Source organism: Arachis hypogaea, chromosome 9 (assembly GCF_003086295.3).
Source record: "Arachis hypogaea cultivar Tifrunner chromosome 9, arahy.Tifrunner.gnm2.J5K5, whole genome shotgun sequence".
Taxonomy (NCBI): domain Eukaryota; kingdom Viridiplantae; phylum Streptophyta; class Magnoliopsida; order Fabales; family Fabaceae; genus Arachis; species Arachis hypogaea.
The window spans coordinates 26,223,400-26,244,385 of record NC_092044.1 but is presented as its reverse complement, the minus strand read 5'-3'; the positions used below and the strand labels follow the sequence as shown (position 1 = coordinate 26,244,385).

Here is a 20,986-nt window from a genome sequence, read left to right as displayed (position 1 = left end):
CAGCAGTCCTTTGTCAGCCTGAATTAGATTTTTGCTCAGGTCCATCAATTTCAGCCAGAAAATATCTGAAATCACAGAAAAACACACAAACTCATAGTAAAGTCCAGAAATGTGAATTTTGCATAAAAACTAATAAAAACATCCCTAAAAGTAGCTAGATCCTACTAAAAACTACCTAAAAACAATGACAAAAAGCGTATAAATTATCCACTCATCACAACACCAAACTTAAATTGTTGCTTGTCCCCAAGCAACTGAAAATCAAATAGGATAAAAAGAAGAGAATATACTATAAATCTCAAAATATCAATAAATATTAGTTCTAACTAGATGAGCGGGACTTATAGCTTTTTGCTTCTGAACAGTTTTGGCATCTCACTTTATCCTTTGAAGTTTAGAATGGTTGGCATCTCTAGGAATTCAGAATTCAGATAGTGTTATTAATTCTCCTAGTTAAGTATGTTGATTCTTGAACATAGCTACTTTTATGAGTCTTGGTCGTGGCCCTAACCACTTTGTTTTCCAGTATTACCACCGGATAGATAAATGCCACAGACACATGACTGGGTGAACCTTTTCAGATTGTGACTCAACTTTGCTAAAGTCCCCAGTTAGAGGTGTCCAGAGCTCTTAAGCACACTCTTTCTGCTTTGGATCACGACTTTAACCACACAGTCTCAAGCTTTTCACTTGGACTTGCATGCCACAAGCACATGGTTAGGGACAGCTTAATTTAGCCGCTTCGGCCTGGATTTTATTTCCTTGGGCCCTCCTATCCATTGATGCTCAAAGCCTTGGATCTTTTTTACCCTTGCCTTTTGGTTTTAAGGGCTATTGGCTTTTTCTACTTGCTTTTTCTTTTTCTTATATATATATATTTGCCAATTTTTTTCTTTTTTCGCAGGCTTTGTTTTTCACTGCTTTTTCTTGCTTCAATAATCAATTTTTTAATTTTTCAGATCATCAATAATATTTCTCTTTTTCATCATTCTTTCAAGAGCCAACAATTTTAACATTCATAAACAACAAGATAAAAAATATGCACTGTTCAAGCATTCATTAAGAAAACAAAAAGTATTGTCACCACATCAATATAATTAAACTAATTTCAAGGATGAATTCGAAACTCATGTAGTTCTTGTTCTTTTGTATTAAAAACATTTTTCATTTAAGAAAGGTGAAGGATTCATGGAATTATTCATAGCCTTAAGACATAGTTACTAAATACTAATGATCATGTAGTAAAGACACAAACATAGACAAACATATAGCATAAAAAATGAAAAATAGAGAAATAAGAACAAGGAATGAGTCCACCTTAGTGATGGTGGTGTCTTCTTCTTGAAGGACCAATAATGTCCTTGAGCTCCTCTATGTCTCTTCCTTGCCTTTGTTGCTCCTCCCTCATAGCTCTTTGATCTTCTCTAATCTCATGGAGAATGATGGAGTGCTCTTGGTGCTCCACCCTTAATTGGTCCATGTTATAACTCAAGTCTTCTAGAGAAGTGTTGAGTTGTTCCCAATAGTTTTTTGGAGGAAAATGCATCCCTTGAGGCATCTCAGGGATTCCTTGATAATGAGCTTCCTCGTGTGTCTCTTGAGATCCATGAATGGGCTCTCTTGTTTGCTCCATTCTTTTCTTAGTGATGGGCTTGTCCTCTTCAATGAAGATGTCTTCTTCTATGATAACTCCAGCTGAGTAGCATAGATGGCGAATGAGATGAGGAAAAGCTAGCCTTGCCAAGGTGGAGGGCTTTTCGGCTACTTTGTAGAGTTCTAGAGAGATGACTTCATGAACTTCTACTTCCTCTCCAATCATGATGCTATGGATCATGATGGCTCGATCCACAGTAACTTCGGATCGGTTGCTAGTGGGGATGATGGAGCGTTGGATGAACTCCAACCATCCTCTAGCCACAGGCTTAAGGTCCAGTCTTCTCAATTAAACCGGCTTGCCTTTAGAGTCTCTTTTCCATTGAGCTCCTTCAACACATATGTCCATAAGGACTTGGTCCAACCTTTGATCAAAGTTGACCCTTCTAGTGTAGGGGCGTGCATCTTCTTGCATCATAGGCAAGTTGAATGCCAACCTTACATTTTCCGGACTGAAATCTAAGCATTTTCCCCGAACCATTGTAAGATAATTCTTTGGATTCGGGTTCATACTTTGATCATGGTTCCTAGTGATCCATGCATTAGCATAGAACTCTTGAACCATTAAGATTCTGACTTGTTGAATGGGGTTGGTTAGAACTTCCCAACCTCTTCTTTGAATCTCATGTCAGATCTCCGGATACTCATTTTTCTTGAGCATGAAAGGGACCTCAGGGATCACCTTCTTCTTGGCCACAATTTCATAGAAGTGGTCTTGATGGACCTTTGAGATGAATCTCTCTATCTCCCATGACTTGGAGGTGGAAGCTTTTGTCTTCCCTTTCCTCTTTCTAGAGGTTTTTCCAGCCTTAGGTGACATAAGTGGTTATGGAAAAACAAAAAAGCTATGCTTTTACCACACCAAACTTAGAATGTTGCTCGCCCTCGAGCAAAAGAAGAAAGAATAGAAGAAGAAGAAGAAAATATGGAGGAGAGGGAGAGAGATGTGTATTCGGCCAAGGGGGAGAAGAGAGGGTGGTGTTGTGTGACAATGAAGAAGGATGGAGGGGTTTATATAGTGGAGGGAGAGGGGTTTGGTTTGGTCATTTAGGGTGGGTTTGGGTGGGAAAGAAATTTTGAATTTGAAGGTATGTGGGGTTTATGGGGAAGAGTGGATGGATGTGAGTGGTGAAGAGGTGATGGGGAAGAGAGATTGGATTGTGTGAAGAAGAGAGAAGGTGAGTTGAGGTAGGTGGGGATCCTGTGGGGTCCACAGATCCTGAGGTGATCCTGTGGGGTCCATAGATCCTGAGGTGTCAAGGATTTATCATCCCTGCACTAATTAGGCGTGTAGAACGCCCTCTGCATGCAATCCTGGCATTTAATGCCAGGTTGATGCTTGATTCTAGCGTTAAATGCCAGCTCAATGCTTGTTTTGGGCGTTCAACGCCAATCTGCAGCATGTTTCTGCCGTTGAATGCCACTTTCATGCTTATTTCTGGCATTTAACGCCAACTCTCCTCAGGGTGTAATCCTGGCGTTTAAACACCAAACTGCTGCTTGTTTCTGGCGTTCAACGCCAGTTTCATGCTTTGTTCTGGCGTTAAACGCCAGCCAGATGCTGCTTACTGGCGTTTAAACGCCAGTAAGCTCTTCCTCCAGGGTGTGCTATTTCCTTTGCTATTTTTGATTCTATTTTTAATTTTAGTATTTGTTTTGTGACTCCACATGATCATAAACCTAATAAAACATAAAAGAACAATAAAAATATAGATAAATAAAAATTGGGTTGCCTCCCAATAAGCGCTTCTTTAATGTCAATAGTTTGATAGTGAGCTCTCATGGAGCTTCACAGATTTTCAGAGCATTGTTGGGACCTCCCAACACCAAACTTAGAGTTTGAATGTGGGGATTCAACACCAAACTTAGAGTTTGGTTGTGGCCTCCCAACACCAAACTTAGAGTTTGATTGTGGGGGCTTTGTTTGACTTTGTATTGAGAGAAGCTTATCGTGCCTCTTTTCTATGTTTACAGAAGGATAGCCTTGGGCCTTAAACACAAGGTAGTCCCTATTCAATTGAAGGACTAATTCTCCTCTGTTAACATCAATCACAGCTCCTGTTGTGGCTAGGAAGGGTCTTCCAAGGATGATGCATTTATCTTCCTCCTTCCTAGTATCTAAGATTATGAAATCAGCAGGGATGTAAAGGCCTTTAACCTTCACTAACACGTCCTCTACCATTCCATAAGCTTGTCTTATTGACTTTTCTGCCATCTCTAATGAGAATGTGGCAGCCTATACCTCAAAGATCCCTAGTTTCTCCATTACAGAGAGTGGCATAAGATTTATGCCTGACCCCAGGTCACACAGAGCCTTTTCAAAGGTTATGGTGCCTATGGTACATGGTATTAAGAATTTACCAGGATCTTGTTTCTTTTGAGGTAAAGTTTGCTGAACCCATGTATCTAGTTAACTAATGAGCAAGGGAGGTGCATCTTCCCAAGTCTCATTACCAAACAACTTGGCATTCAGCTTCATGATAGCTCCTAGATATTGAGCAACTTTCTCTCCAGTTACATCTTCATCCTCTTTAGAGGAAGAATAGTTTTCAAAGCTCATGAATGGCAGAAGAAGGTTTAATGGAATCTATATGGTCTCTATGTGACCCTTAGATTCCTCTAGGTCCTCAATAGGGAACTTCTTCTTGTCTGGGAGATGTCCCATGAGGTCTTTCTCATTGGGATTCACGTCTTCCCTTTCCTCTCTAGGTTCGGCCATATTGACAATATTAATGGCCTTGCACTCTCTTTTTGAATTCTCTTCAGTATTGCTTGGGAGAGTACTAGGAGGAGTTTCAGTGACTTTCTTACTCAGCTGGCCCACTTGTGCCTCCAAATTTCTAATGGAGGATCTTGTTTCACTCATGAAACTTAAAGTGGCTTTAGACATATCAGAGACTATATTTGCTAAGCTAGAGGTGCTCTGCTCAGAATTCTCTGTCTGTTGCTGAGAAGATGATGGAAAAGACTTCCTATTGCTGAGCCTATTTCTTCCACGATTATTAAAGCCTTGTTGGGGCTTTTGTTGATCCTTCCATGAGAAATTTGGATGATTTCTCCATGAGAAATTATAGGTGTTTTCATACGGTTCACCCATGTAATTCACCTCTGCTATTGCAGGGTTCTCAGGATCATAAGTTTCTTCTTCAAAAGATGCCTCTTTAGTACTGTTGGATGCATTTTGCCATCCATTCAGACTTTGAGAAATCATATTGACTTGCTAAGTCAACATTTTGTTCTGAGCCAATATGGCATTCAGAGCATCAATTTCAAGATCTCCCTTCCTCTGAGGTGTCCCATTATTCATAGAATTCCTCTCAGAAGTGTACATGAATTGGTTATTTGCAACCATGTCAATAAGTTCTTGAGCTTCTGCAGGCGTTTTCTTTAGGTGAATGGATCCACCTGTAGAATGGTCCAGTGACATCTTAGAGAACTCAGATAGACCATAATAGAATATATCCAGAATGGTCCACTCTGAAAGCATGTCAGAAGGACACCTTTTGGTCATCTGCTTATATCTTTCCCAAGCTTCATAGAGGAATTCACCATCTTTTTGTTTGAAGGTCTGAACATCCACTCTAAGCTTGCTCAGCTTTTAAGGAGGAAAAAACTTAGCCGAGAAGGCCGTGACCAGCTTATCCCAAGAGTCCAGGCTATCTTTAGGTTGTGAGTCCAACCATGTTCTAGCTCTGTCTCTTACAGCAAAAGGGAAAAGCATGAGCCTGTAGACTTCAGGATCTACTCCATTAGTCTTAACAGTCTCACAGATCTGCAAGAACTCAGTTAAAAATTGGTAGAGATCTTCTGAGGAAAGTCCATGAAACTTGCAGTTCTGTTGCATTAGAGCAACTAGTTGAGATTTCAACTCAAAATTGTTTGCTCCAATGGCAGGGATTGAGATGCTTCTTCCATTAAACTTGGAAGTAGGTGTAGTGTAGTCACCAAGCATCCTTCTTGCGCCTCCACCATTGTTATTGGGTTCGGCCATGTCTCTCTCTTTTTCGAGATTCTCTGTAAAGTTTTCTCTGGATTGTTGAGCTTTAGCTTCTCTTAGTTTCTTCTTTAGAGTCCTTTCAGGTTCCGGATCTGCTTCAACAAGAATGTTCTTGTCTCTGCTTCTGCTCATATGAAAAAGAAGAGAACAGAAAAAGAAGAGGAATCCTCTATGTCACAGTATAGAGATTCCTTTATGTTAGTAGAAGAAGAAAAGAATAGAAGAAAGAGAAGAAAAATTCGAACACAGAAGAGAAGAGAGGGTTCAAATGTTTTTGAGATGAAGAGAAATGTTAGTAATTAAATAAATAAATAGAAGAAGATGAGAGGTAGAGAAATTCGAAAATTAATTTTGAGAAATAAGTTAGTGATTTTCGAAAATTAAGAGAAGAAATAAAATTAAAATTAAAATTTGAAACAATTAGTTAGTTAAAAGAATTTTGAAAAAGAGAGAGATGATTTTCGAAAATTAGAGAGAAAAGTAGTTAGGTGGTTTTGAAAAAGATAAGAAACAAACAAAAAGTCAATTAGTTAATTGAAAAAAGATTTGAAAATCAATTTTGAAAAGATAAGAAGTTGGAAAAGATTTTGAAATTTATTTTGAAAAAGATATGATTGAAAAATATATTTTGGAAAAGATTTGATTTTTAAAATTAAAATTAATTACTTGACTAACAAGAAACTAAAAGATATGATTCTAGAGTTTAAAGATTGAACATTTCTTAACAAGAAAGTAACAAACTTCAAATTTTTTAATCCATCACATTAATTGTTAGTAAAGTTTTCAAAATTTTGAAATGAAATTAAGAAAAAGATTTTGAATTACTTTTTTAAAATTTTCGAAAAATAATAAGAAAAATGAAAAAGATTTGATTTTTGAAAAATATTTTGAAAAGATAGGATTTTTAAAATTGAAAATTTGACTTGACTTATAAGAAATAGCTAAGTTTTAAAATTTTTTGACTAAGTCAACTCAAATTTTTGAAATTTATGAGAAAAAAGGAAAAGATATTTTTTATTTTTGAATTTTTAATGAGGAGAGAGAAAAATAACAAAAATGACTCACAACATGAAAATTATGAATCAAAACACATGATGCATGCAAGAACACTATGAATGTCAAGATGAACACCAAGAACACTTTGAAGATCAAGACTTATTTTTGAAAAATTTTCAAGAAAAGAAAAACATGCAAGACACCAAACTTAGAAATTTTTAATGCTTAAACACCATGAATGCAAAAATGCATATGAAAAACAACAAAAGACACAAAACAAGAAAATTTAAAAATCAAACAAGAAAACTTGTCAAGAACAACTTGAAGATCATGAAGAATGCAATGCATGAATTTTTCGAAAAATGCATAAATTTTTAAAAACATGCAATTGACACCAAACTTAAAAATTGACACTAGACTCAAACAAGAAACACAAAATATTTTTGGTTTTTTTGATTTTATAATTGTTTTGTATTTTTTTCGAAAATTAATTTTTGGAAAAACGAAAACAAAGAAAAATTTTTGAAAGATTTTTGAAAAATTTTTTGAAAAGAAAATTACCTAATCTAAGCAACAAGATGAACTGTCAGTTGTCCAAATTCGAACAATCCCCGACAACGGCGCCAAAAACTTGATAGGCAAAATTGTGATTTACACTTTTTATAACTCGAACAATTCTTAGTAATGTCTCCAAAAACTTGGTGCACACTACTATGGTTCACTCACATTCTTGACAACTTTGCACAACTAACCAGCAAGTGCACTGGGTCGTCCAAGTAATAAACCTTACGTGAGTAAGGGTCGATCCCACGGAGATTGTTAGTATGGAGCAAGCTATGGTTACCTTGTAAATCTCAGTCAGTCAGATTATAATGGTTATAAAGGTTTTCAAAAATAATAATAAATAAAGCATAAAATAATGATAGAGATACTTATGTAAATCATTGGTGGGAATTTCAGATAAGTGTATGGAGATGCTTTGTCCCTGTTGAATCTCTGCTTTCCTATTGCCTTCCTCAATCCTTCTTACTCCTTTTCATGGCAAGATGTATGTAGGGAATCACCGTTGTCAATGGCTACTTCCCATCCTCTCAGTGAAAACGGTCCAAATGCTCTGTCACAGCACAGCTAATCATCTGTCGATTCTCGATCATGTCAGAATAGAATCCATTAATTCTTTTGCGTCTGTCACCACGCCCAACAATCGCGAGTTCGAAGCTCGTCACAGTCATTCAATCCCTGAATCCTACTCGGAATACCACATACAAGGTTTAGAATTTCCAAATTCTCAAGAATGGTCGCCAATAATTCTAGCTTATACCACAAAGATTCTGATCAAGGAATCCAAGAGATATGCGCTCGGTCTAAGATAGAACGGAAGTGGTTGTCAAGCACGCGTTTATAAGGACGGATGATGATGAGTGTCACAGATCATCACATTCATCAGGTTGAAGTACAACGAATATCTTAGAACAAGAATAAGCTGAATTGAATAGAAAATAGTAGTAATTGCATTAAAACTCGAGGTACAGCAGAGCTCTACACCTTAATCTATGGTGTGTAGAAACTCCACCGTTGAAAATACATAAGTGATGAAGGTCCAGGAATTGCCAAATGGCCAGCCCCCCTGAATGATCAATAGTCTCCTAAGATGAACAACTGATTAAAACTGAGACCAAAGATGTGGTCAAAAAGACACCAGTACAATAGTAAAAAGTTCTATTTATACTAAAACTAGCTACTAGGGTTACAAAGATAAGTGATTGATGCAGAAATCCACTTCCGGGGCCCACTTAGTGTGTGCTTGGGCTGAGCTTGAGCTTTACATGTGTAGAGGCTTCTCTTGGAGTTAAACACCAAGTTGTAACGTCTGTTTGGTGTTTAACTCTGGTTTGTGATGTGCTTTTGGCATTTTACTCCAGAATGCAGCATGGAACTGGCATTGAACGTCAGTTTGCATCATCTAAGCTCAAATAAAGTATGGACCATTATATATTTCTGGAAAGCCCTGGATGTCTACCTTCCAACGCCATTGCGAGCGTGCCATTTGGAGTTCTGTAGCTCCAAAAAATCCATTTTGAGTGCAAGGAGGTCAGAATCCAACAGCATCAGTAGTCCTTTGTCAGCCTGAATAATATTTTTGCTCAGGTCCCTCAATTTCAGAAAGAAAATACCTGAAATCACAGAAAAACACACAAACTCATAGTAAAGTCCAGAAATGTGAATTTTGCATAAAAACTAATAAAAACATCCCTAAAAGTAGCTAGATCCTACTAAAAACTACCTAAAAACAATGCCAAAAAGCGTATAAATTATCCGCTCATCAAGAAGCTAAAGCACAACACTCTGGAGAAAACCTGATAGAAATTTTCAAAAAAGAAGAAGACATGGCCGAACCCAATAACAATAGCGGAGGTGTAAGAAAGATGCTTGGTGACTATACTGCACCAACTTCCAACTTCAATGGAAAAAGCATCTCAATTCCTACCATTGGAGCAAACAACTTTGAGCTTAAGCCTCAATTAATTTCTCTAATGCAGCATAACTGCAAGTTTTATGGACTTCCATCAGAAGATCATCATCAGTTCTTATCTAAATTCTTGCAGATATGTGATACTGTTAAGACCAATGGGGTTGATTCCGAGGTCTACAGACTTATGCTTTTCCCCTTTGCTGTGAGAGACAGAGCTAGGACATGGTTGGACTCACAACCTAGAGAAAGTCTGAACTCTTGGGACAAGCTGGTCAATGCTTTCTTAACAAATTCTTTCCACCTCAAAAGATGAGTAAACTCAGAGTGGATGTCCAAACCTTCAGACATAAGGAAGGTGAATCCCTCCATGAAGCTTGGGAAAGATACAAGCAATTAACCAAAAGGTGTCCTTCTGACATGTTTCCAGAATGGAGCATCATATGTATATTCTATGATGGTCTGTCTGAGTTATCCAAGATGTCATTGGATCACTCTACTGGTGGATCTCTTTATTTGAAAATGCCTGCAGAAGCCTAGGAACTCATTGAAATGGTTGCAAATAACCAGTTCATGTACACTTCTGAGAGAAATCCTATGAATAATTGGGTGACTCAGAAGAAAAGAGTTCTTGAGATTGATACTCTGAATGCCATATTGGCTCAGACCAAAATATTGACTCAGCAAGTCAATATGATTTCTCAAAGTCTGACTAGATTGCAAGCTAAAGAGGCATCCTCTGAAGGAGAGGCTTATGACCCTGAGAATCCTGCAATGGAAGAGGTGAATTACATGGGAGATTCCTATGGAAACACCTATAATCCTTCATCGAGGAATCACCCAAATTTCTCATGGAAGGATCAACAGAAGCCTCAATAAAGCTTCAACAACAATAATGGTAGGAGAAACAGGTTTGGCAGTAGCAAGCCTTTCCCATCATCTTCTCAGCAACAGACAGAGAATTCTGAGCAAAGCCTCTCTAGCTTAGCAAACATAGTCTCTGATCTATCTAAGACCACCCTCAGTTTCATGACTGAGGCATGGTCCTCCATAAGAAATTTGGAGGCACAAGTGGGTCAGCTAAGTAAAAGAATCACTGAAACTCCTCCTAGTACTCTTCCAAGCAATGCAGAAGAGAATCCAAAAAGAGAGTGCAAGGCCATTAATACAACCAAAATGACCGAACCTATAGAAGAGGAGGAGGACATGATTCACAATAAGGAAGACCTCATGGGACGTCCATTGGACTACAAGGAGTCCCCTATTGAGGATCCACAGGAATCTGAGGCTCATCTAGAGACCATAGAGATTCCACTGAACTTACTATTACCATTCATGAGCTCTGACAAATATTCTTCCTCTGAAGAGGACGAAAATGTTACTGAAGAGCAAGTTGCTCAATATCTAGGAGCAATCATGAAGCTGAATGCCAAATTATTTGGTAATGAGACTAGGGAGGATGAACCTCCATTGCTCATCAATGAACTAATTGCATTGGTTCAACTTAAGTTACCTCAAAAGAAAGAGGATCCGAAAGGTTCTTGATACCTTGCACCATAGGCACCATGACCTTTGAAAAGGCTCTGTGTGACCTAGGATCAAGTATCAACCTCATGCCACTCTTTGTAATGGAGAAACTAGGGATCTTTGAGGTACAAGCAGCAAGAATCTCACTGGAGATGGCAGACAAATCAAAGAAACAGGCTTATGGACTTGTAGAGGATGTCTTGGTAAAGGTTGAAGGCCTTTACATCCCTGTTGATTTCATAATCCTAGACACTGGGAAGGATGAGGATGAATCCATCATCCTTAGAAGACCCTTCCTAGCCACAGCAAAGGCTGTGATTGATGTAAACAGAGGAGAGCTAGTCCTTCAAGTGAATGAGGACTACCTTATGTTTAAGGCACAAGGATCTTCTTCTGTAAACATGGGGAAGAAGCATGAAAAGCTTCATTCAATTCTCTCCATGCAGAGTCAAGCAAAGCCCCCACATTCAAACTCTAAGTTTGGTGTTGGGAGGCCACAATCATGCTCTGAGCACCTGTGAAGCTTATGAGCGGATAAATTATACGCTTTTTGGTAGTATTTTCACATAGTTTTAGCATGTTTTACTCACTTTTTATTATATTTTTATCAGTTTTTATGCAAAAATCACATTTCTGTACTTTACTATGAGTTTGTATATTTTTCTGTGATTTTAGGTATTTTCTGGCTGAAATTGAGGGACCTGAACAAAAGTCTGATTCAGAGGCTGAGAAAGGACTGAAGATGCTGTTGGACTCTGACCTCCCTGCACTTGAAATGGATTTTTTGGAGCTACAGAAGCCCAATTGGCGCACTCTTAATTGCGTTGGAAAGTAGACATCTTTGGCTTTCCAAAAATGTATAATAGTTTATACTTTGCCTGAGATTTAATGGCCCAAACTGGCGTTTAAAACACCCACCAAAGACCCTTTTCTAGCGTAAAACGCCAGAACTGGCACCAAAGGTGGAGTAAAATGCCAGAACTGGCACCAAAACTGGCGTCTAGACTACAAGAACATCTTGTGCACGTGAAAGCTAGGAAGCTCAGCCCAAACACACACCAAGTGGGCCCCGGAAGTGGATTTCTGCACTATCTGCACCTAGTTACTCATTCACTTTGGACCTTATGACACTTTTTACATTCCTTATTGTACCTTTGACGGCATGAGTCTCTAAACCCCATGGTTGGGGGTGAGGAGCTCTGCTGTGTTTCGATGAATTAATGCAATTACTACTGTTTTCTATTCAATTGCGCTTGCTTCTGTTCTAAGATATTCACTCGTACTTCAATGTGATGAATGTGATGATCCGTGACACTCATCACCATTCTCAACTTATGAACACGTGCCTGACAACCACTTCCGTTCTACCTGCAATAACTTGAGTGTGTATCTCTTGGGCTCGTGATTTATGAGTTTGATTGTCTCTCCAGACAACAGAGCATTCACTTCCGTGAGATCAGAACCTTTGTGGTATAGGCTAGAATCAAATGGCGGCATTCCTGAGATCCAGAAAGTCTAAACCTTATTTGTGGTATTCTGAGTAGGATCTAGGAAGGGATGAATGTGACGAGCTTCAAACTCGCGAATGTTGGTCGCAGTGACAGTGTGCAAAAAGATCAATGGATCTTATTCCAACACAAGTGAGAATCGACAGATGATTAGCCATGCAGGAAACCATAGTGGACATGTTTTCACTGAGAAGACGGATGGTAGCCATTGACAACAGTGATCCACCAACATAAAGCTTGCCATAGAAGGAGCCAGGCGTGTTTGAAGAAGAAGGCAGTAGGAAAGCAGAAACTCAGAGGGTAGAGCATCTCCGAAACCTCAACCTGTTCCCTATTACTGCATAACAAGTATTATTTATTTCATGTTCTTTTACTTTTTACAAATAAAACTAAGAATTATTATTGATATCCTGACTAAGAGTTACAAGATAACCATAGCTTGCTTCAAGCCGACAATCTCCATGGGATCGACCCTTACTCACATAAGGTATTACTTGGACGACCCAATGCACTTGCTGGTTAGTTGTACGAGTTGTGAAAAGTGTGATTTACAATTTCGTGCACCAGAAGCTCTGTAAGAGCTCACTGTCAAGCTATTGACATTAAGGAAGCGCTTATTGGGAGGCAACCCAATTTTATTTTATCTATCTATGTTATTTTATGTTTTCTTTAGGATCATGATCGTGTGGCGTCACAAAAACAACTGCAAAAAAATTAAAGAAAAATAAAAAATAGCATAAAAAATGGCACACCCTGAAGGACAAGCTTACTGGCGTTTAAACGCCAGTAAGGATACCAAAATGGGCGTTTAACGCCCAGTCTGGCACCATTATGGGCATTTAAATGCCAGAACTGGCAGGAAAACTGGCGTTTAAACGCCAGTAAAGGTATAAAAATGGCCGTTTAAACGCCCAGTCTGGCACCTTTCTGGGCATTTAAACACCAGAAAAGGGCAGCATCTTGGCATTTAAACGCCAGAAAGGCACACAGAGGGGTGTTTAACGCTAGCAAGGTGCAAGGATGCAGAATCCTTGATACATCAGGATCTGTGGACCCCACAGGATCCCCACCTACCTCAACTCACTCTCTCTCCCCTTCACACCTTTCCATAACACTCTTCCCAAACCACTATTCACCTATCAAATCCATCCACTCTTCCCCAAAACCCCCCATCAAACCCCACCTACCTCACCATTCAAATTCAAAACACTTCCCTCCCAAACCCACCCACTTCAATTCGGCCACCCACCCCTTTCTTTCTCTATATATAGCCCTCCTTACCACCTTCAATTTCGCACATCTTAACCCACTAATCCCCCTTGGCCGAACCCTTCACACACTTTTATCTCCTCTATTTCTTCTTCTTCTCCTCTTTTCTTTCTTCTTTTGCTTGAGGACGAGCAAACCTTTTAAGTTTGGTGTGGAAAAAGCCTTGCTTTTTTTTGTTTTTTCATAACCATTAATGGCACCTAAGGCCGGAGAAACCTCAAGGAAGAGGAAAGGGAAGGCAATTGCTTCCACCTCCGAGTCATAGGAGATGGAAAGATTCATCTCAAAAGCCCATCAAGACCACTTCTATGAAGTTGTGGCCAAGAAAAAGGTGACCCCCGAGGTCCCTTTCATGCTCAAAAGGAGTGAATATCCGGAGATCCGACATGAGATTAGGAGAAGACCAAAGAGCCATGAGGGAAGAGCAACAAAGGCAAGGAAGAGACATTGAGGAGCTCAAGCACTCCATAAGATCTTCAAGAAGAAGAACTAGCCGCCATCACTAAGGTGGACCCGTTCTTTAATTCCTTGTTCTTATTTTTCTATTTTTCTGTTTTTATGCTTTATATTTGACTAAGTTTTAGCTTCATTAGATGATCATTAGTGTCTAGTGTCTATGTGTTAAAGCTATGAATAATTCCATGAATCCTTCACCTTTCTTAAATGAAAAATGTTCCTAATTACAAAAGAACAAGAAGTACATGAATTTCAAATTTTATCTTGAAATTAGTTTAATTATTTTGATGTGGTGGCAATACTTTTTGTTTTCTGAATGAATGCTTGAACATTGCATATTTTTTATAGTGAAGTTTATGAATGTTAAATTTGTTGGCTCTTGAAAGAATGATGAAAAAAAGAGACATGTTATTGATGATCTAAAAAATCATAAAATTGATTCTTGAAGCAAGAAAAAGTAGTGAATAACAAAGCTTGCGAAAAAAAGTGGCGAAAATTAAAAGAAAAAAAAGATAGAAAAAACAAGCAGAAAAAGCTAATAGCTCTTAAAACCAAAAGGCAAAGGTAAAAAGGATCCAAGGCTTTGAGAATCAATGGATAGGAAGGCCCAAAGGAACAAAATCCTGGCCTAAGCAGCTAAATCAAGCTGTCCCTAACCATATGCTTGTGGCATGAAGGTCCAAGTGAAAAGCTTGAGACTGAGTGGTTAAAGTCGTGATCCAAAGCAAAAAGAGTGTGCTCAAGAACTCTGGACACCTCTAACTGGGGACTTTAGCAAAGTTGAGTTACAATCTGAAAAGGTTCACCCAGTTATGTGTCTGTGACATTTATGTATCCGGTGGTAATACTGGAAAACAAAGTGCTTAAGGACACGACCAAGACTCATAAAGTAGTTGTGTTCAAGAATCAACATACAAAACTAGGAGAGTCAATAACACCATCTTAATTCTTAGTTCCTATAGATGCTAATCATTCTGAACTTCACAGGATAAAGTGAGATGCCGAAACTATTCAGAAGCAAAAAGCTACTAACCCCGCTCATCTAATTGGAACTAAGCTTCATTGATATTTTGGGATTTATAGTATATTCTCTTCTTTTTATCTTATTTTATTTTTAGTTTCTTAGGGACAAGCAACAATTTAAGTTTGGTGTTGTGATGAGCGGATAATTTATACGCTTTATGGCATTGTTTTTACATAGATTTTAATATATTTTAGTTACTTTTTAGTATATTTTTATTAGTTTTTATGCAAAAAATCACATTTCTGGACTTTACTATGAGTTTGTGTGTTTTTCTGTGATGTTAGGTATTTTCTGGCTGAAATTGAGGGACCTGAGTAAAAATCTGATTCAGAGGCTGAGAAAGGACTGAAGATGCTGTTGAAATCTGACCTCCCTGCACTCGAAGTGGATTTTCTGGAGCTACAGAAGCCCAATTGGCACTCTCTCAATTGCGTTGGAAAGTAGACATCTTGGGCTTTCTAGCAATGGATAATCATCCATACTTTGCTCGATATTTGATGGCCCAAACTGGCGTCCAAACGCCCACCAGAGACCATTTTCTGGCGTAAAACGCCAGAACTGGCACCAAAGCTGGAGTTAAACGCCCAAACTGGCACCAAAACTGGCGTTTAAACTCCAAGAAGAGCCTATGCACGTGAAAGCTTCAATGCTCAGCCCAAACACACACCAAGTGGGCCCCGGAAGTGGATTTCTGCACTATCTACACTTAGTTACTCATTTTCTATAAACCTAGTTTACTAGTTTAGTATAAATAACACTTTTTACTATTGTATTCATATCTTTAGATCATTTTTGAGACTATCTTTGGATCACTTTTGATCTCTTGATCACGTTTTGGGGGCTGGCCATTCGACCATGCCTGGACCTTCATCACTTATGTATTTTCAACGGTGGAGTTTCTACACCTCATAGATTAAGGTATGGAGCTCTGCTGTTCCTCATGAATTAATGCAAAGTACTATTATTTTTCTATTCAATTCACACTTATTCTTGTTCTAAGATATTCACTCGTACTTCAACCTGATGAATGTGATGACCCGTGACACTCATCATCATCCTCCCTTATGAACGTGTGCATGACAACCACCTCTGTTCTATCTGCGAGAGCTTGAGTGTGTATCTCTTGGCCTCCTAGTTCACGATGCATGGTTGCCTCTCCTGACAACAGAGCCTTCTATTCCGTGAGATCAGAGTCTTTGTGGTATAAGCTATAATCAATAGGCAGCATTCATGAGATTCGGAAAGTCTAAACCTTGTCTGTAGAATTTCGAGTAGGATATGGGATGGGATGACTGTGACGAGCTTCAAACTAGTGACTGTTGTGCACAGTGATAGTGTGCAAAAAGATCAATGGATCTTATTCCAACATGATCGAGAACCGACAGCTGATTAGCCATGCGGGAAATCGTAGCGGATATATTTTCAATGAGAGGACGGATGGTAGCCATTGACAACGGTGATCCACCAACATACAGCTTGCCATGGAAGGGAGTACGCATGATTGGATAAGGACAATAGGAAAGCAGAGGCTCAGAGGGAACAAAGCATCTCCATACACTTATCTGAAATTCCCACCAATTAATTGCATAAGTATCTTTATCCTATTTTATGTTTTATTTCTCTTTTAATTATCAAAACCTCATAACTATTTGAATCCGCCTGACTGAGATTTGCAAGATGACCATAGCTTGCTTCAAGCCGACAATCTCTGTGGGATCGATCCTTACTCACGTAAGGTATTACTTGGACGACCCAGTACACTTGCTGGTCAGCTGCGCGGAGTTGTGAGAGAAGTGTGAACTCATGATTTTTTGTACCAGTGCCTAATTTAACCTATTTTATTCCATTTGCCTTCCATTCGATACCTTGATGTTGTTTGTGAGTGATTTCAGATGTATAAGGTAGGAATGGCTTGGTGAGAATGGAAGAGAAGCATGCAAGGAGGAGGAAGCATGAAGAAACAAAGGAGAAGAGCAAAGTGATGTTTGCGTGTGCACAGCATTTCGTGCGTACGCACAGGTAGCAAAGTAGAGCCAAGTGTGTGAGCGCACAGCATCTGGTGCATCGCACAAGCATCCAAAGTATTGAGAAGTGTGCGTGCGCATAGCCTCTTGTGCATACGCACAGCCTGAGATTTCGGCCAAGTGTGCATGCGCACACGTCTGTGCGTACGCACATGCCTTCATTAAAAATGCACGTGACTCGCACTTTTGATGGATTGGAGGCCCAATTATGATAGTTGAAGCTCATATTGGAGGGGGCAAACATAGGAGAAACATAGCATATCATTAGGGTAGTTTTAGAATAGTAGTAGGAGGCTTTAGTTTAGTTTTTCTCTAAGTTTTCTCTCAACACTATTAGTGTTTATATTAGGGTTTTACATTTCAACTGCCATTTCTATTTTTGATCTTGGTTTGTGCTAGCCTCCATTGTAAGTATCTCTTAATTACTACTCTTTATAGTTACAATTTTGATACTCTTTCTTGTAATTAAAGTTATAGTGTTAATATATATACTTTTTGCAATTTTAATTTCTTGTTGATGATTTTGATGATTGATGATTATTATATGCTTGGTTGAGTTTTTATTGTTGCTTTTGATCGTTTGTTACTCATAGTTTCAAGCATTTTCTCAATTTTACCATGTTTAGTGTTTATGCCCACCAAGTGTTTGTGGAAATGTCAATTTTGATTATGGGCTAAATTTCCACCTCTTTGCTTGGGAAACATGAGCAATCAGGTTCCTAGAGTTGGAATGTCCAACATTTAGTGATAATTCTTGGATTGTTCATTGTTCTTGTTTCCACTAACGCTAACTTGTTGGTAAGGCAATTAGCAAGTGAGTTAGAATTTGTGGATTAAAAACAACTATGCTCACTTGATCTACTCTCCGATGTGAGGGTTAACTAAGTGAGATTAATCCATTACAATTGTCATAGTTGTAGTTACAACATGGAAAGGATCCTTAACTCATCCCAAGTCAAGATTCCATTTATATTTTGAATCACACACACACACACATACATACATCAATCGCTTTTATATTTTACTTGTTCATATTACATAGCTAGTTCTTTAATTTCTTTATTAGTTTATTAATTGCAATTTTAAATGTTCTTTTATTTCTTTAATTGTTTATATCTTCATTGAAAATCTTGTTGCCTTTATAACCGAAATTGCACACTCATTGATCACTAGTCCTTGGGAGACGACTCAGGAATTAAAACTATCGGTTTATATTGGTTTTAAATTGTGACATCTTTTGATTCTAAACTTTGGTTGAGAGTTGTGTGTTGGTTGGGAACTATACTATCACTGGATATATTTTGTGTAAAAATTCCTAACTGGCAATAACCCTCGCACCAAGTTTTTGGCGCTGTTGCCGGGGAACTAAGTGCAATGAGTGCTATAGTTTTGGTTGTTGTGAATATATAAATAGTATGAATACTTTATTTTTGTTTGTTACTTGACACTAATTGATAGATGGCGCCTCTATCTAACTAGTTTGAGTAGTTATTGACTATTAGGTTATTTTTGTTCATTCTCTTGTTCTTGTTTTCTTTTGGTAATTGCATGTTTTCATTGATTCCTTAGTTGAATGACACAGTCGCTTCCAGACCCGAGCTTGGCCCCTTTTGGCCATGAAATAGAAAGAACTTTAACACATATTAGGCAAGCTCGGTGCCGGTTAGCATTCGTGCATAGTGAATCGGACTCTCTTGAAGATTAAACCAATTCACCATCACCTTCTAACCATGATCCTCATTCTTCACTTAACGAGGGAACCTTGTATTCTTCTGTTGGAAGTGCTGAAATTTCTTTGAGTGAATTAGGTGACAATAATATGGCAGATCCACCTCAGAGAATTACTTTAAAGGAGGTCGGATCCCCGGACATCACTTTACAACTGGTACAAGTTCGGTACCCGGATCTAGATGCCAACTTTGAGCTCAAGACGGGTATGATCAACTTGCTTCCGAAATATAATGGGTTACTGTTCTGAGGGTTTCCTAAAACTATAGCTCGATCTCGGATGAGATCTACAGTGGTGGTCAGAGCTGTTATGTCTGATTTGTTGGATCTGGTGATGCTGCTGATCCTTTGTCACTGGAGGGTGGTGGTACCTGCAAGAGACTCCGATGCTTAAGTTAGCACGTGCTTTAGGCATATTTTTAGTAGAATCAGAGTATGAGTTATACCTGAGTGCTCCAGTGTATTTATAATAGTGTAGAGTGACCTTTTTGAAGATAAGATAGTTATCTTATCTTATCTTATCTTTGACTGAAGTCATCTTATCTTTAAGGGGAAACACCTTTATCTTTCTAAGCTTTTGTTGCCTTTAGATTTGGGATGGGTTCCTTCGTTTGGGCTTTCCTTGGGCTTCTCTGGTGATTTGGCCAAGCTCTTTGAGAAGAGGTCGGTCGACTTGTCATCAATTAGCCCAGGTCATACAGCTCGACCCAGGCCGTGAACAGTGCCACTCCTTGAGTTCGGTCTTTCTTTTGAGGTCATGTCTTCATTAGACTTTGACCCTCTTTTTAGAAAGTCGAGCTTGAGCATTTGTTGTTCTGTCGGTCCCGTTTTGTAGAGCTCCTATTGTTGAATGCGAAGCGTTTTCCTTTAATTGCATCGTGCGTTGCTGGTGCACGAAATTGCAATCACACTTTTGCAATCCCGCACAACTAACCAGCAAGTGCACTGGGTCGTCCAAGTAATACCTTACGTGAGTAAGGGTCGATCCCACGGAGATTGTCGGCTTGAAGCAAGCTATGGTTATCTTGTAAATCTTAGTTAGGATATCAAAGATTATCAGGATTGATTGTAAAAAACAAAAGAACATAACACAGGTACTTGAATTGCAGTAATGGGGAATAGGTTGAGGTTTTGGAGATGCTCCATCTTCTGAATCTCTGCTTTCCTACTGTCTTCTTCTTCAAGCACGCAAGGCTCCTTCCATGGCAAGCAGTATGCAAGGGTTTCACCGTTGTCAGTGGCTACCTCCCATCCTCTCAGTGGAAATGTTCAACGCACCCTGTCACGGCACGGCTATCCATCTGTCGTTTCTCAATCAGGCCGGAATAGAATCCAGTAATTCTTTTGCGTCTGTCACTAACGCCCCGCTTTCAGGAGTTTGAAGCTCGTCACAGTCATTCAATCATTGAATCCTACTCAGAATACCACAGACAAGGTTTAGACCTTCCGGATTCTCTTGAATGCCGCCATCAGTTCTAGCTTATACCACGAAGATTTCGGTTAAAGAATCCAAGAGATATCTACTCAATCTAAGGTAGAACGGAGGTGGTTGTCAGGCACACGTTCATAGTTGAGAATGATGATGATTGTCACGGATCATCACATTCATCCGATTTAAGAACAAGTGATATCTTAGAATGGAAGCAAGCATGATTGAATGAGAAACAGTAGTAATTGCATTAATCCATCAAGACACAGCAGAGCTCCTCACCCCCAACCATGGGGTTTAGAGACTCATGCTGTAGAAAATACAATGAGAAACGTGTAAAGTGTCATGAGGTACAGATACAATGTCAAAAGATCCTATTAATAGTAAACTAGTAACCTAGGGTATACAGAAATGAGTAAATGACGTAAAAATCCACTTCTGGGTCCACTTGGTGTGTGCTTGGGCTGAGCAATGAAGCATTTTCGTGTAGAGACCTTTTCTGGAGTTAAACGCCAGCTTTTATGCCAGTTTGGGCGTTTAACTCCAAGTTTTATGCCAGTTCCAGCGTTAAACGCTGGAATTTCTGAGGCTGATTTGCCACGCCGATTTGGACCATCAAATCTTGGGCAAAGTATGGACTATCATATATTGCTGGAAAGCCCAGGATGTCTACTTTCCAACGCCATTGAGAGCGCGCCAATTGGGCTTCTGTAGCTCCAGAAAATCCACTTCGAGTGCAGGGAGGTCAGAATCCAACAGCATCTGCAGTCCTTTTCAGTCTCTGAATCAGATTTTTGCTCAGAACCCTCAATTTCAGCCAGAAAATACCTGAAATCACAGAAAAACACACAAACTCATAGTAAAGTCCAGAAAAGTGAATTTTAACTAAAAACTAATAAAAATAT

General features: G+C 39.0%; 2 non-coding genes across 2 annotated transcripts; one reads left to right on the top strand and one right to left on the bottom strand.

Moving 5' to 3' along the window:
• Positions 1-5,134: 5,134 nt before the first annotated feature.
• LOC112713396 (small nucleolar RNA R71) lies at positions 5,135-5,242 on the top strand. The gene has a single exon (XR_003158368.1). It is a non-coding gene; the product is annotated as a small nucleolar RNA R71 (small nucleolar RNA).
• Positions 5,243-9,434: 4,192 nt separating this feature from the next.
• Positions 9,435-9,538, bottom strand: LOC112713442 (small nucleolar RNA R71). Its single transcript, XR_003158415.1, has one exon. It is a non-coding gene; the product is annotated as a small nucleolar RNA R71 (small nucleolar RNA).
• Positions 9,539-20,986: the final 11,448 nt, after the last annotated feature.